This window comes from Stegostoma tigrinum, chromosome 45 (genome assembly GCF_030684315.1).
Source record: "Stegostoma tigrinum isolate sSteTig4 chromosome 45, sSteTig4.hap1, whole genome shotgun sequence".
Taxonomy (NCBI): Eukaryota; Metazoa; Chordata; class Chondrichthyes; order Orectolobiformes; family Stegostomatidae; genus Stegostoma; species Stegostoma tigrinum.
Window position 1 is genome coordinate 3218837 of NC_081398.1, and position 14014 is coordinate 3232850.

At 40.0% G+C, this 14014-nt stretch overlaps 1 protein-coding gene across 1 annotated transcript in view; it reads left to right on the forward strand.

Annotated features, from left to right (window-relative positions):
• LOC125448651 (mucin-2-like) overlaps window positions 1-14014 on the forward strand; it is a gene marked incomplete at its 5' end in the record, with an annotated part of 127036 nt that overhangs the window by 24471 nt on the left and 88551 nt on the right. The gene's annotated exons all lie outside the window — the stretch shown is intronic.

Here is a 14014-nt window from a genome sequence, read left to right on the forward strand (position 1 = left end):
CAAATTGAATGGCTGTAACAATAAATTCGATCTAAACAATCTGGTATTTTTATCGGAGATAGCAAGAACTGCAGATGCTGGTGTCAGTCAATGCAGTGTGGAGAGGTGACAAAGGAAAGTCAACATTTTGGGCTTACACACTTCAACGGGGCTCTGCTGCCTGCCCTGCTGTTTTCCTCCAGCCCCACACTGTCTTGACTCCGGTATTTTATCCTTTATTTTCAAAACATGTTAATGGGCTATGATCAGTATATACATTTTTATCAGATACATTGCTGGCAGGATAAATGATGAAACACGACAACACCAACATCAAAGGTCTCTTTCTCAATTGTGGAATATTTCTTTTGATGAATATTCTACTTTCTGAAAAAAGACTTTAAATCCTCTCATTGCCTTCTTCACCAATACCTGCATCAATAGCCACCTTGAATGGCTTGGGTAGTTAGGTGTTGCTAACAATGGAGAAGTGGTCAACAGAGCTTTCAGGTTGTCAATTGTCCTCTGACACTCTTCCATCCACTGAAAGTTTCTACACTTCTTCAACATCAGTGAATGGAGCTAATGACAACCACGCAGCTAAAATTCGGTATGAATTTTCCATTAAACCCACTTCGGTGCCAAGTATTTCTGTCTTTGTCAACAATATGGTTTACTCTCCAATAACCTTTTTGTTCACAAGCCAAGGGGCCATCTGTCCATGTCCAATTATATGGCCCAGGAACATGACTTGGGCTTTTGTGAACTTACTCTTAGCCAGGTTATCAAGCCTGCCTCCTGAAATTGATAAATAATTCTGCTCGATGCTGTAAATGTTCCTTCCACATGTAACCAAAAATCACCAGAACAACTATGTAAACCACACAACATGGTAATCCCAAAATGACCTTATTGGTTCGTCTTTGAAATGTGGCTGGTGCATTCTTTGCACTAAATGGCATGACTTGAAATTGGCATGGTCCATTTGGTGTCACAGAATCCAAAATTCCCTTCACAGTTTTGAATAATGGGGCCTGCCAGTATCCTCTGAGTAAGTCCAATTTAGAAATATAAGTTGTTTGTCCCACCTTCTCAATACAGTCTTGTAATTGTGAAATAGGATATGAATTGGATTTTGTAATGGCATTTACTTTGTGTTAGTCCACACATAATCATTGGGTGCCATCTGGTTTTAGCACATGAATATGGGTGAGCTGCATTCACTGCAACTCATTTCAATTATGTTGTCTCTGAAGGTGCTTTCAATTTCTTTTTAAACCTGTGCCAATTTTAGAGGGTTAAGTCCATAAGGATATTGTTTAATTGGAACAGCATTTCCTGTGTCTGCATCATGTATAATCAGTTGTGTATTTCCCAGTGTTTTCCCACGTATCTCTCCACATGATTGTAATAACTTATTGTAATAAGTTATTTTGACTTTCCTCTAGAAGGTAACTCAATAATTTATGCTAATTTTTGGGAACTTCTTCATTATCAAATGTCATTTGAGGAATGTCAAATTCAGTATCATCTGGATTTGGTTCTTCAGTTTGAGTTGTAGCCAGTAATACACTCTCCTATTGCTTTCCTTCCCTTTCAAAATATCGTTTCGCATATTCACATGACACACTCTGTGAGTTCTCCTTCTATCTGCTGTTCTTACTGAATAATTCACCTCACTCAATTTCCTTTTGATTTGATAAGGACCACTAAACCTTGCCTTTAAAGGTTTACCTTCTACTGGAAGTAACACTAACGCTTTACTCCACTATCCAAATTGCAAATTTTTGATTTCATGTCTGCTTCCTGCTGTGCAACTTTCAAACGGTGTCTAAACAACTGACCCACACTATTTCATCCCTGTCTAAAATGTGACACATAGTCCAAATATGTAGTTTCTGAATATTGACTCACCAATTTCTACCTAATTAATTTCAGTGGTCTTCTCACCTCATGTTTGAAAACTAATTTAAATGGACTGAATGAAGTTGATTAATCTGATGTATCCCTAATTGCAAAAAGTACAAATGGAATTTCCTTGATCACGCTTCCACCTGTGAGCCAGCTATATAATCCAGACTCTGGATTATAGGTGCTCAACATGGTTTTAAAGTTTGATGCCACCATACCGATGCTCCCTGTGATTCTGGATGGAATATCCATAACTTCCTTGAATAAGATTGAAATAAAATTTATATCTCTGTGGGTAGTCCATATATAGTAAAAGTGAGTAACTCTTCTACAATCCATTTAGCTGTGATACTGCATAATGGAATGAACCTCTGGAAATCTATCAGACATATTCGTTATGATCAACAAATACTGATTCCCACTTTTTGGTTTAGGGTGAAATCCTATACAATCGATTAATATTAGATTGAAACATCCTCAAATGCTGGAATGGGTATCACAGCTGCAGGTTTTATTGTTGCCTGAGGTTTTCCTATTACCTTATTGTAATAACTTATTACAATAAGTTATTACAATCATATGGAGAGATACGTGGGAAAATTCAGCAAAATTCCACCACATTTTTATGCAGTCCAGGCCATTAAAAATACTTTTGTACTTTGGCTTGAGTTTTCCTTACTCCCAAGTGACCTCCTGTGCCACTCTTGATAACTCCTTTCTGTAACCCAGGAGTAATACAACTTGATGAACTTCTGCCTGTTTTTCATCTGCCTGAATATGTGATGGTCTCTATTTCCTCATCAAGACTTCATTTTTAATATACAAACATTCTGGGATACACTCAAATTCTATTTCTGTGGATGCTTTTCAATACAACTGCTTTATTTTTTCATCTTGTGGCTCAGTGGTTAGCACTGCTGCCTCACAGTGCCAGGGACCCAGGTTCAATTACACTCGTGCAACTTTTTGTGTGGAGTTTGCATGTTCTCCCAACATCTGCGTGGCTTTCCTCAGGGTGTTCTGGTTTCTTTTCACAGTCCAAAGAAGTGCAGGTAAAGTGGATTCGCAATGCTAAATTGCCTGTAGTGTCCAGGGATGTGTAGGCTAGGTGAATTAGCCATGAGAAATGCCAGGTTGTGGAGAGAGGCTCGGAGGGGGTGCTAGGGGGAATGCTCTTCAGAGGGTCAGTGTGGACTTGTTTAGCCATATAGCCTGCTTCCACAGTGTGGCAATTCCAAGGTTCTAATCTATGATGATCTTTCTGTTGTAATATAGCTAAGCCTTCTGAAATAAAAAATCCATTTTGTCCTCACCTGTTCGTGTTCTCTCTCAATCACTTGATCAAAGTTTCTGAACATTGAACTTCAACTTCCTTACCTTTACTCCTTGATTTCTCCTGCTGCCTCAACCTATTGGCTGTCTGACAGAAGGCAGAGAGTTGGGATAAAAGGCTCTTTATCGGAATGGCAACCGGTGACACGTGGGGTCCCGCAGGGTTCAGTGTTGGGGCCACAGCTGTTCACCTTATATATTAGTGATCTGGATGAAGGGACTGGGGACGTTCTGGCGAAGTTTGCCGATGATATGAAGATAGGTGGACAGGCAGGTAGTACTGAGGAGGTGGGGAAGCTGCAGAAAGATTTAGACAGTTTAGGAGTGTGGTCCAGGAAATGGCTGATGAAATTCCTTGTGAGTAAATGTGAGGTTTTGCACATTGGAAAAAAGAATACAGGCATGGGCTATTTTCTAAATGGTGAGAAAATTCGCAAATCAGAAGTGCAAAGGGATCTGGAAGTGTTGGTCCAGGATTCTCTAAAGGTTAACTTGCAGGTAGAATCTGTAATTAAGAAAGCGAATGTAATGTTGTCGTTTATCTCAAGAGGGTTGGAATATAAAAGCAGCGATGTGCTTCTGAGACTTTATAAGGCTCTAGTTAGGCCCCATTTAGAATACTGTGTCCAATTTTGGGCCCCACACCTCAGGAAAGACATACTAGCCCTGGAGCGTGTCCAACAGAGATTCACACAGATGATCCCTGGAATGGTAGATTTAACGTATGATGAATGGCTAAGGATCCTGGGATTGTACTCTAAATTAGAGTTTAAAAGGTTGAGGGAAGATCTCATAGAAACTTACATGATAATGTATGGTTTAGAAGGGGTAGATGCTAGGAAGTTGTTTCCGTTAGGCAGGGAGACTAGGACCCATGGGCACAGCCTTAAAATTAGAGGGGGTAAATTTGAAACTGAAATGAGACGACATTTCTTCAGCCAGAGAGTGGTGGGCTTGTGGAATTCATTGCCGCAGAGTGCAGTGGAGGCCGGGATGTTGGATGCCTTCAAGGCAGAGATCGACAAATTCTTGATCTCAGAAGGAATCAAGGGCTACGGGGAGAGTGCAGGGAAGTGGTGTTGAAATACCCATCAGCCATGATTTAAATGGCGGAGTGGACTTGATGGGCCAAATGGCCTTACTTCCACTCCTATGTCTTACGGTCTTATTGCTTTGTGCCCTTGTTACCACACAGTCAGTAAGTATTCCAGAATATATTTCCTGTAACACCTCAGTTGTCTGATTTTCCACTGGCTTTCCTTCCACAGCAGGCATCATTCCCAGCTGCAATCTAGCTGTTTCATTCTTGAGGATAAACTATATTTCTGGAACCAAGAATTTTCTACTAATCCTATTACTACTTCACCACTTTCACCAGATTCTCTAGCCTCACCTCATATAACTGAACACACTACTCTACTCACTGTGAATTCCACATATTACTATGTTTTCTGGCAATACTCCTTCTGTATTACATATCTCAAAGATTGACTTGTTCCATTATCACCTAAAATTTTAATCTCTTCAGTTACTCCTTTACTGATGGTGCACATCAGTAAACCTCACCCATGCAAGTAAATTCTTTAGAGACCTCCGCACTTTCTTCTCAACAAACTCTGACCAGGCTGGACATCCTTGAAGTGCTTTGTGCTTTCCTTTGCCACTTTCACTAAACCTACTGGCTTATCCTATTTTCCCATATCAGTCTTCCTAGTGCATTTTTTAAAACCAGCAACACTGCGACTTCATGTAGCTTATTTTATTACAGTGAAAACATCTCAAGTTTTTTAACTTCTCTTCAACAACACTATCCTGCCACCCGCAACCCCAACTATGGGTTTTCTTCTTAACATGTGGTAAACAATCTTTGCTATTTTCCATGAAATCTCCTTTACCCTTACCACACAATTTCTCTTTTTGCCAATCTACATCCCTCACAGATTAAGACTGTTGTTCAGAAGACAAACTTTGATTATGAACCAACTCATAATCATCTGCTATTTCAGTTGCTAATCTTGCAGTCTTAAATCTCTGCCCTTCCATGTGAATTCTCAGGAAATGAACTTCTAAACTCTTCCAAGATAACAGTCTAAGAAATTCATACATTTGATCTACTTTCAATGCCCTTATCCACCTGTCAAAGTTGCTTTGTTTAATCATTTCAAACTCTTGTATGCTGAAACAGGCTCCCTCCTTATATTCCTAAAATGCTGTCTGTAGGCTTCTGGCACTACTTCACATGCACTTTAGATAGCTTTTTTCACCTCATCATACACCATAGACATCTCCTCTGATAGTGACGCAGGAACTTCACTAGCCCTATTCTTTGAATCAACAATACTGACATGGTCGGTGGTCAGTCCATTTGTTTAGTCACTTTCTCAGATGAACGAAAAAGGCTTCTACATCCTTCCCATTGAACCTAGGCAACACTTGGACAAATTTAAACAGATCCCCACCAGGTCTTTGGCTACACTGGGTTTGCTTTTCATTACTGTTCTCATCACTATTCCCACTTTTCACCTCTACCTCCACAATTTTAACTCAAATTCCACATTACAGTTCTAACTTTCAAGTCCTGATCAGATGTTTCCCGTAACTTTGTGGGAAGCTAGGGAAGAGATTGCTGGGCCCCTTGCTGAGATATCTGTATCATTGTCAGCCATGAGTGATGTTCTGCAAGACTGAGGTTGGCTAATGAAGTAGACTACTTTAAAAAGGCTTCAAAGAAAGCCCAGGGAACTATAGACTGGTAAGCCTTCAATCAGTGGTGGTTAAAATGTTGGAGGGGAATTCTGAGGCACAGGATTTACAAGCATTTGAAAAGACAAAGTCTGATTAGAAAGAGTCAACATGGATTTGTGCATGGGAAATCCTGTCTCACTGACTTAATGTATTTGAAGAGGTGACAAAGAAGATTGATGAAGGCAGATCAGTAGACATTTCAAAGGTTCCACATCGTAGATTGGTTGTAAGGTTAGATTACATGGGCTCCAGGGTGAGCTAGCAAACTGGATACCAAATTGCCTTCAAGGTAAGAGACTGAAGGTGGTGGTACAAGGTTGCCTGTCAGATTAGAGTCTTATGACCAGCAGTGTTCCACAAGGTTTGGTGCTGGGTCTACTGCATTTTGTCATTTATGTAAATGATTCAGATGTGAACATAGGAGGCATTGTTAGTAATTTTGCAACGACACAGAAAGAGGTGGTGTAATGAACAGTGAAGTAAATTATCTCAGAGTACAAACATAACGTTGATCAGCTGTAAATCAGGAACAAAAACAAAGTTGCTGGAAAAGCTTAGCAGGTCTGGCAGCATCTGTGAAGGAAAAAACAGAATTAACGTTTCGGGTCCGGTAACCCTTCCTCACAGGTGTGATCTTATAGAGGTTTATAAAATCGTGAGGACCGTGGATGGGGTGAATAGCCAAGTTCTTTTTCCACTGGCCTAGCCACCAAAAAAGCCATTATTACACAAGGCATGCCCAATTTAAACCAACTGAATGCAATACCTGAAACGAGAACACCGATGCTCACCACTCACTGTCTTTGAGTCCAATAATTTTAAATCCAACATGCCATTAGAGATTTTTATCTACACAAGCTCTCAACTTGTGATGGACCAGACCAAACCCTCTCAAAGATGTCAAGGAGATAGTCCAGATCCCAACTCTTCTGTTATTTAGAGGCACTGTGCTCCAGATGTAATTCAATTTGTCAAACTAATACACTTTAAACAAACCACACTTTGTATTTTAACTGAGGTGAAAGAACTGGCAAAACTGTAACTCTATAGAAATGCTGAAATAAACAATAGATGATTTAACTACTACTCATCAACTGTTCCAATAATAGCAGCATCCCATAAACACACTCTTGCCAAAGGCAAATTCAGCAAAACAGATTTCCTTCACTTGCTGTTTCCTCCAGTCCAGGAGATGGAACACCAACTAAATGAATCTAGCAGCAGAAAGTGCATTCAACATTTTGCAGCAGCAGAAACACAGAGCTTTATCTAGCAGCTTCAACTCCAAAATCCCAACTTTAACAACTGAATGGGGAGGTGATTGTAGATGGAATCTAACAGGTGATGGCATGAAATCTTTAAAAACTGAGTCGTACAAAAAAAGAACTGGAGCCAGTGAAGATCAGCCAAAACAGAGGTGATGTCTGAATGAGAATTTAGGAAATGGGGAATACAATTTTTAAAAAAACTTCAAATTTTCCAAAGATAAGACTTGGAAACACAGGCCATGAGTGTATTAGAGTAGTGTCATCTAGACGCACTAAACGTAAGGATGAAATTTCCAGTAAATGACCCTCAACAAAGGTATATTCACACAATATGACAGTTGAGGTAATAGTTGGTCTTATTGAAGGTGCTGCTATATGGTCCATATCGTATCATGGCATCTAAGATGAAAATGTTCAAGAGAGATGATGCTGGTAAGATAGAGCAGTTTGTCATTAGCTTACATGGGGAAACTGACAATGTGGTTTTTGATGGTATCAACAAGAATAGCTAAATATTTTCATAACCTATTTTGCCTAATCAACCTGTTCAGAGATGTTAGTACACACCTCTAGAATGGTGGCATTTGAACCTGGGGCTCCTGGTTCAGGTGTAGGTGCATTCCTCCTGTGCCACAAGAGGGCCCCACCCACCTCTGGAGCTGCACGCATTATTATTTTGGTGGAAGAAACAAGCCATTAATTGATCATCAATTTGGCTCATTAAAGGCCATATTAAGTGGAAGGGAAAAAAAGCAGGCTGTTGATGTCTTACCAACCCACTGAACCATGGAAGCTGTTTGGGAGTAGAAAAATAAAAATTAGCAAGCACCCATCCACCCTTAGGTTTCCTCCACCTGTAAATATGGCAGGTGGGCATCAGTAATATCCCGCATCTAAGAGTTAAATGGTGTGAATCTCCTGACCTCAGGGCCCTGGTGTGTTGTTAACAACTGAAACAGCAGACAGTAATGATATAATGCCAATAGTCAGTAATGATGAATCTTCCTCTTCTTTTCCCAGCTGCGACACAACTGGCTATTGGTACCTTGGGGATTTCTGTAATTCTCCGATTCACAAAAATGGGTTCATCGGTGGTTTGTCAGCAGCATTGATCCTATTATTTCTGGGCCTCTTGGCTTTTGCTGTCTACACAGTGTGGTTTCAAAGGCACAGAAAACAATACCTCAGACAAAGGTACAGTAAAATATAACCATCAAAAACAATAAGACGCTGGTTCTGTGTCTTTGCATTTCATAGAAATTTAAATAAAATACGACAGATCTTGAGAAAACCAGTGAGGGAGGTTTTAGGCAAGACATGGAGAGGGGACTGTTCGGCATAACTGGAAATGAATTTACTCAGAGGGGAATGTGAGATACCTGCAAAGAGGTATAGTGAAACTGCAGACTGTATTTTCAGAGAGATGCTGAGTAAGACATTGCTGAGAAAATCTGAGTGTGGGCCTTGTCAACAGAATGTGTTTTGTCATTCACTGGCGATCCATTACAGAGGTCCTGGATCCACCTACTGCACTGTCTCAGTGCAGGGACCACGTAGCTATATTGGCTTCCTCAGCCACTACAAGCTCTGGAAGAGCTCAGACAGTGGAAGGATGCTGATCTACATTCAAGTTGGAATGGTGTGTGTCCTGGCAAGGATCTCAAGGATGATAACTGTTCCAATGCCATTGCTGCTCATGTCCTTTTCTTGTGGTGTGCAGCCATTTCCAGTTCTCCCACAGGCCATTCCTGTAACCTCTTGAAGCAAATTGCTAAAATGATGCAATAAATGCAAGTACAACATGTCAACTGATCTGGTAAACTAAGTCCATGCAAAGTGACTCAATTACCTTTGTATTCTAAGTACAATTCTCGCACAACTGTGTTTTTTAACAGAGAGGATGAGCAAAACAAAATTATATCAGAGAAATGGGCAGAAGATGACTTTCAATACTGCAATTTTTCGACAATCACTGTGTATAACAAAGAAGATACCAGTTTTGAAAGTAAGACTGATATTTACTGTACCCTTTAGTTTTATTCAGACATTTTAGTCAGATGTGTATTAGCAATGGAATCGTCAAAGCCACTTCAAATTTGAGCTGTTTCAACACAGGTCTTGACATTGATGTTCCAGTGTGTGATGCTATAAGCTAAACACAGCAGCACAATCGGTGAAGTTACTTCATACACTATTTGAACAAACCATGAATGGATCTCATATTCCTAACTTACATCACACAGTTACAGATCAATCAATGTTGTTCTTGATCTGTGATACTTAACAGTAGCTAACAGTTCAGGCAGTGTAAAGGATCGCATGACAATAAAGAACTGTTTGTTCTTTTGATATCCAATGTTCCTCCCTCAAGAAAAGACCTCACTGCTGTTGTGGGATCGTGTGCCCGTTGACAAGTCATGTTTCCTACATTGCAGTAAACTCAAAGTAAATTTTTTTGAAGTATTTTGGCATACTCATACTCATTTGGCATAAAATGTGCTGTATACATACAAGATCAGTCTTTCCTGAAATAATGACCATTTCATATATTTATAATACAGATTCAATAGGTGAAAGATATTCGTCTGACTTTTCCGTGGTAAATATGAAACCTGAGCTAAACTCCAACTGCAACTTCAAGACTGGGGAGGTTTGTGTTTAAACTATGATTTGGCTAAATAATAGACCAGTTAAACCATAAGTGTTACATTGATGTGTGGCCTCAAATTGACCTCTGTTGCTAATTCTTTGAGAAGAAGATGTACTATTCAGGTCAAGGAAACTTGAGTGAAATTAATAGGCTCTCTCTCTCAGAAAGTCAGGTATAAAAACTTGCGTGAGCAATAATGCATTCAAAACTGTGTCTGAGGTTATCAAACACCCCTTGCCAGTAGATACAATAGCGTAAGGTACAGTCTGCTCCTAAAGTCACAATGGGAAATGGAGTTGAAAACAGGAAATGCGTTCCTTCACAGAATAACAGAAATACTTCAGTGCAGAAGGAGGCCATTTTTAATGGACAGCTAATTAATCTTCCAACGAATTGGCCGATTGGAGGGCAGGACAAAACAGGGCTGTGGCACACGGATGTAATTACATTCTTATTCATAATATTTTTTGTTCTTATTTTAAGTGTCTATTGTCAATTCCTTTGATGGGGCTGTGCTGGTGTTGGACTGGGGGGACAAAATCACCCTACACCAGGTTAAACCGGTCAACACGTTTATTTGAAATCATGAGCTTTTGTAGCGCTACTCCTTCATCAGGTAAAATGGAGGAAGCGCACAGGCACAGAATTTATAGGCCAAGATATAATTCCAAGCTAATTCCAGTGAACTAAGAGTGTCAAAAGATAATGCAAGTGGTGTGAGTGGAGTGTCGACAATGGAATAACAAGTCTTTGCAGGAGACCACAAGTGTCAAACGCTGTGAGTAAAGTGTCAACAGCTGAGTAGCAAGCGAAGGCATGAGCTATAACCCGACTAAGGCAGAGAGATAATTACAAGAAATCAAAAGTAGATGGTGCTAGAGACAAACCAAGTGGCTGCAATAACATGATATCACCCTCGTCATGCAACTTCTACCTACCATGTTATTCAAACTACTTGGCTTATCTCTCGCACCACCTTATTTTTGAGTTTTTGTAATTATCCCTCTGCCTTAATTAATTGGAACATAGGCCACCCTTCACTTTCTGTTCAGCTGTTGACACTTTATTCACACCGTTTGACACTTCTGATCATTTGGTATTCAGTCTGTCGACACTGCACTCACACCATTTGCTCTATCTTTTGGCACTCTTAATTCCCTGGAATTATTGTGCAATTATCTCTCCACCTTTAAATTCTGTACCTGTGAGCTTCCCTCTGCCTGAAAAAGAACAGCATTCCAAAAGTTTATGATTTCAAATAAAGCTGTTGGACTGTAACCTGGTGTTGTGTGACTTCTGACTTTATCAACTCCTTTGTTCACATTTACACTGGGAACAACCCATAAAAATGTCTCAGGCTGTAATAATGCCCTCCTGTAGCACACTGACTAGAACAGTAATTACACTGTGGCAATTTCACGTCGAATTCCCATTTAAAAGTGGATATCTGAACTTGAGCATTGTTTATTTAGAGAAGGCAATAAAATATTTATCTCTTTCTTTTTCAGGTGAAAATCCAGAGGCCACAGATTAATATGGATAACTATACTTCTCATTTATAATGTGCTCATGTTACCATTTCACTGTTGGTATACACATTTCACATGTCATCTTGTGTAAGATTGATAGGAGATTCATTAAGGAGATTGTTGTTCTTCTTGCAACTTCACTGTTGTGTCTTTCATAATTTAAGTAATTAGGAATTTAAATAATGAAGAGATATGGATTCCAGGTTTGCAGCAACATTGTTCCACTGATATGAAGTAAAAATGCAGAAGGACAAGATGAACTAAATTGGGATGAAGATCATCTACTATTGGCCTGTTCACCCAAGTAGTTTGTTTCTGTTCTGGAAAACTCTATATCATTCTCAGTCAACTTTTAAAGGAACACAATTAATGTAAAATTCTACTTTTATGACTATATTCTAACTTTAATATTTTGCTCATATCTTGCGTGTCCACCAATCACATGAAGGTTTAGGTGCACCTACAGTGGAGGAATAATCTTCTCCAAGGCAACCATAAAGGTTCTTTAGAAGTCCTCGTGAACACAAGACTTCAGTTTTGCATTTCTGAAGGTCCATCTTATCAGGTGGGTGGGGATGTCTTGTCCCTTGAATTCATCCACACAAATCCAAAGTGATGTTCAGATGGAGAATCGAAGAGGTATGATACGCTGAGATTCCACAGAACGATGGAGCCTTGTCAATCTCTGGCCACCAGAATGCAGCACTGAATCATGTAAATTATATTGATCAAATTGTTAAGAAGATACTTCTGATTAAGGTTAGAGTTACATTAACTGCAGAGTTTATGCAGTTAATTGTCTGAATATTGTTTCCCAGCTCCTTTTCATGGATGGGTATTGTGGGTTCTCGAACTTGTGAGAATTATTGTGAAGCTGGCAGACTAAAATTACAACGTTCAAACTTAATTCTGTATTTAGCCAGTGTTGTACCTGTTCTGGGAGTGTTGGATGGGACAGGGTACTGAGAGATTTACATCTACTGAGTTCTGTACCTGCCTTGGGAGTACAATGGTACAGTGCAGATGAGCTTTACTCAGTACAACATCACTCACATTGTTGAGCAACATTTCTTAATTAAACAAATGGAACGGAAAATTGCAAAGATGGATTGAAGTTTCAGTAATGCACACTAACGTTCCTGCAATATGCTAATTCAAAGATGTCTTTCAATAAAATATGACCCATGCCAATCGTTTGTGTTATGCAGAGCCTTTGACTCAAGAATAATGTTCCATCAAGCTACATTATAAGATCTGAGTAACATTCCATCATACTACAACACAAGGTTTGGTGATTAACAATCAGCTGAAGACTGTGCCTAGTCATGAGGTTTCCAGTGAAAAATAAGGCAAAACAAAATGGAGAAGCAAGATGGGAAATTCTTTCAAGATGAGATGAAATAATAACTGAAAATCTAATATTCTAAGTTAGGTACACGAACATATTACTAGACGGTCCTTTTTTGTCTGGTATTGTTTGCTGGATGAACATTCATTAAGAAACAAGGGGCAGTTCCACAATCTTAAGGCTTGGTGAGTGTTCTTGCATACCTTACCAAATGCATCACTTTAATTGCCAACCACATCCCCATGACATCTCTCCTGTTCGATCCTGGACGCATCTTATCGTCATAAAACATCTTGCCATTCACTAGATATTCTGATATTCACCGGCATTTCTTGCAGCTGCACCAACCTTGAAAGCTTGTTGCACACACAGACTGGCATTGTCAGTCTGAAGCTGCCCTGCATAGTTCCCCACGTTTGCCCCAGACATGACAGTCACAAAGAAATTGGCACCCTGCTTAGCTGCAGGTTCCTGCTGGATAGATTGATGAAACACAGGACTTCCTTTTCTCCAAGGACCAGAATTAGAGCCATAATAACAGATCATTGCCATCTGAGCTAGTTGTCTCAGCTATTGGAAGGAATGTACAGCAATATAGCAAAAAGGTTAATGATCTTCTTCACTCAGCCAGCATAAGTACCACACTTTTCTCTCAAATATCTCTCATTCACATTATCTTTGTTCCTATACCTACCTCCCACCGAAGCTAATGCTCTACCGATCTTGCCTTTGCCTGCAACATCATCCCTCACTTGCTCTCAACCAGCCCAATACTCAATACCACTAATCCTGAATGCTTTCTTGCACAGCCTACTCACTTGCTCAGGAGCCAGTACACATCCCAACCCCCAACCTGAAGGTGGTACACACAACTGCCCTGCCATCCATTTCCAGTTCATGTAACACCTGCCTTTCTCTCATTTTAGAAGACAAAAGCCTCGAATTGAATAGAAATAGTTAAGCTCTGCATTTGGCTCCTCACCCCTTATGTTGGGACAATCATGACTAACAACCCACTAAGTGGCATGACAGCAGAGCAGTAACATGAACATAGTATCTCTGGGTGAGGGGTCAAAGCACATTCACCAAACTAAGGCAGTGCAAAGCAGGAATGCTTTCAGCATTCACGATAGGCTCAGAGTGAGTGAGCTTTTTGACACTAAGAACCCTAGGATTCAGCCATTTCCAGTCCATTGGTGTACATCTCTGAGCGCATAGCTTGTTTCTGCACCATTACAATGATTGCGACCAG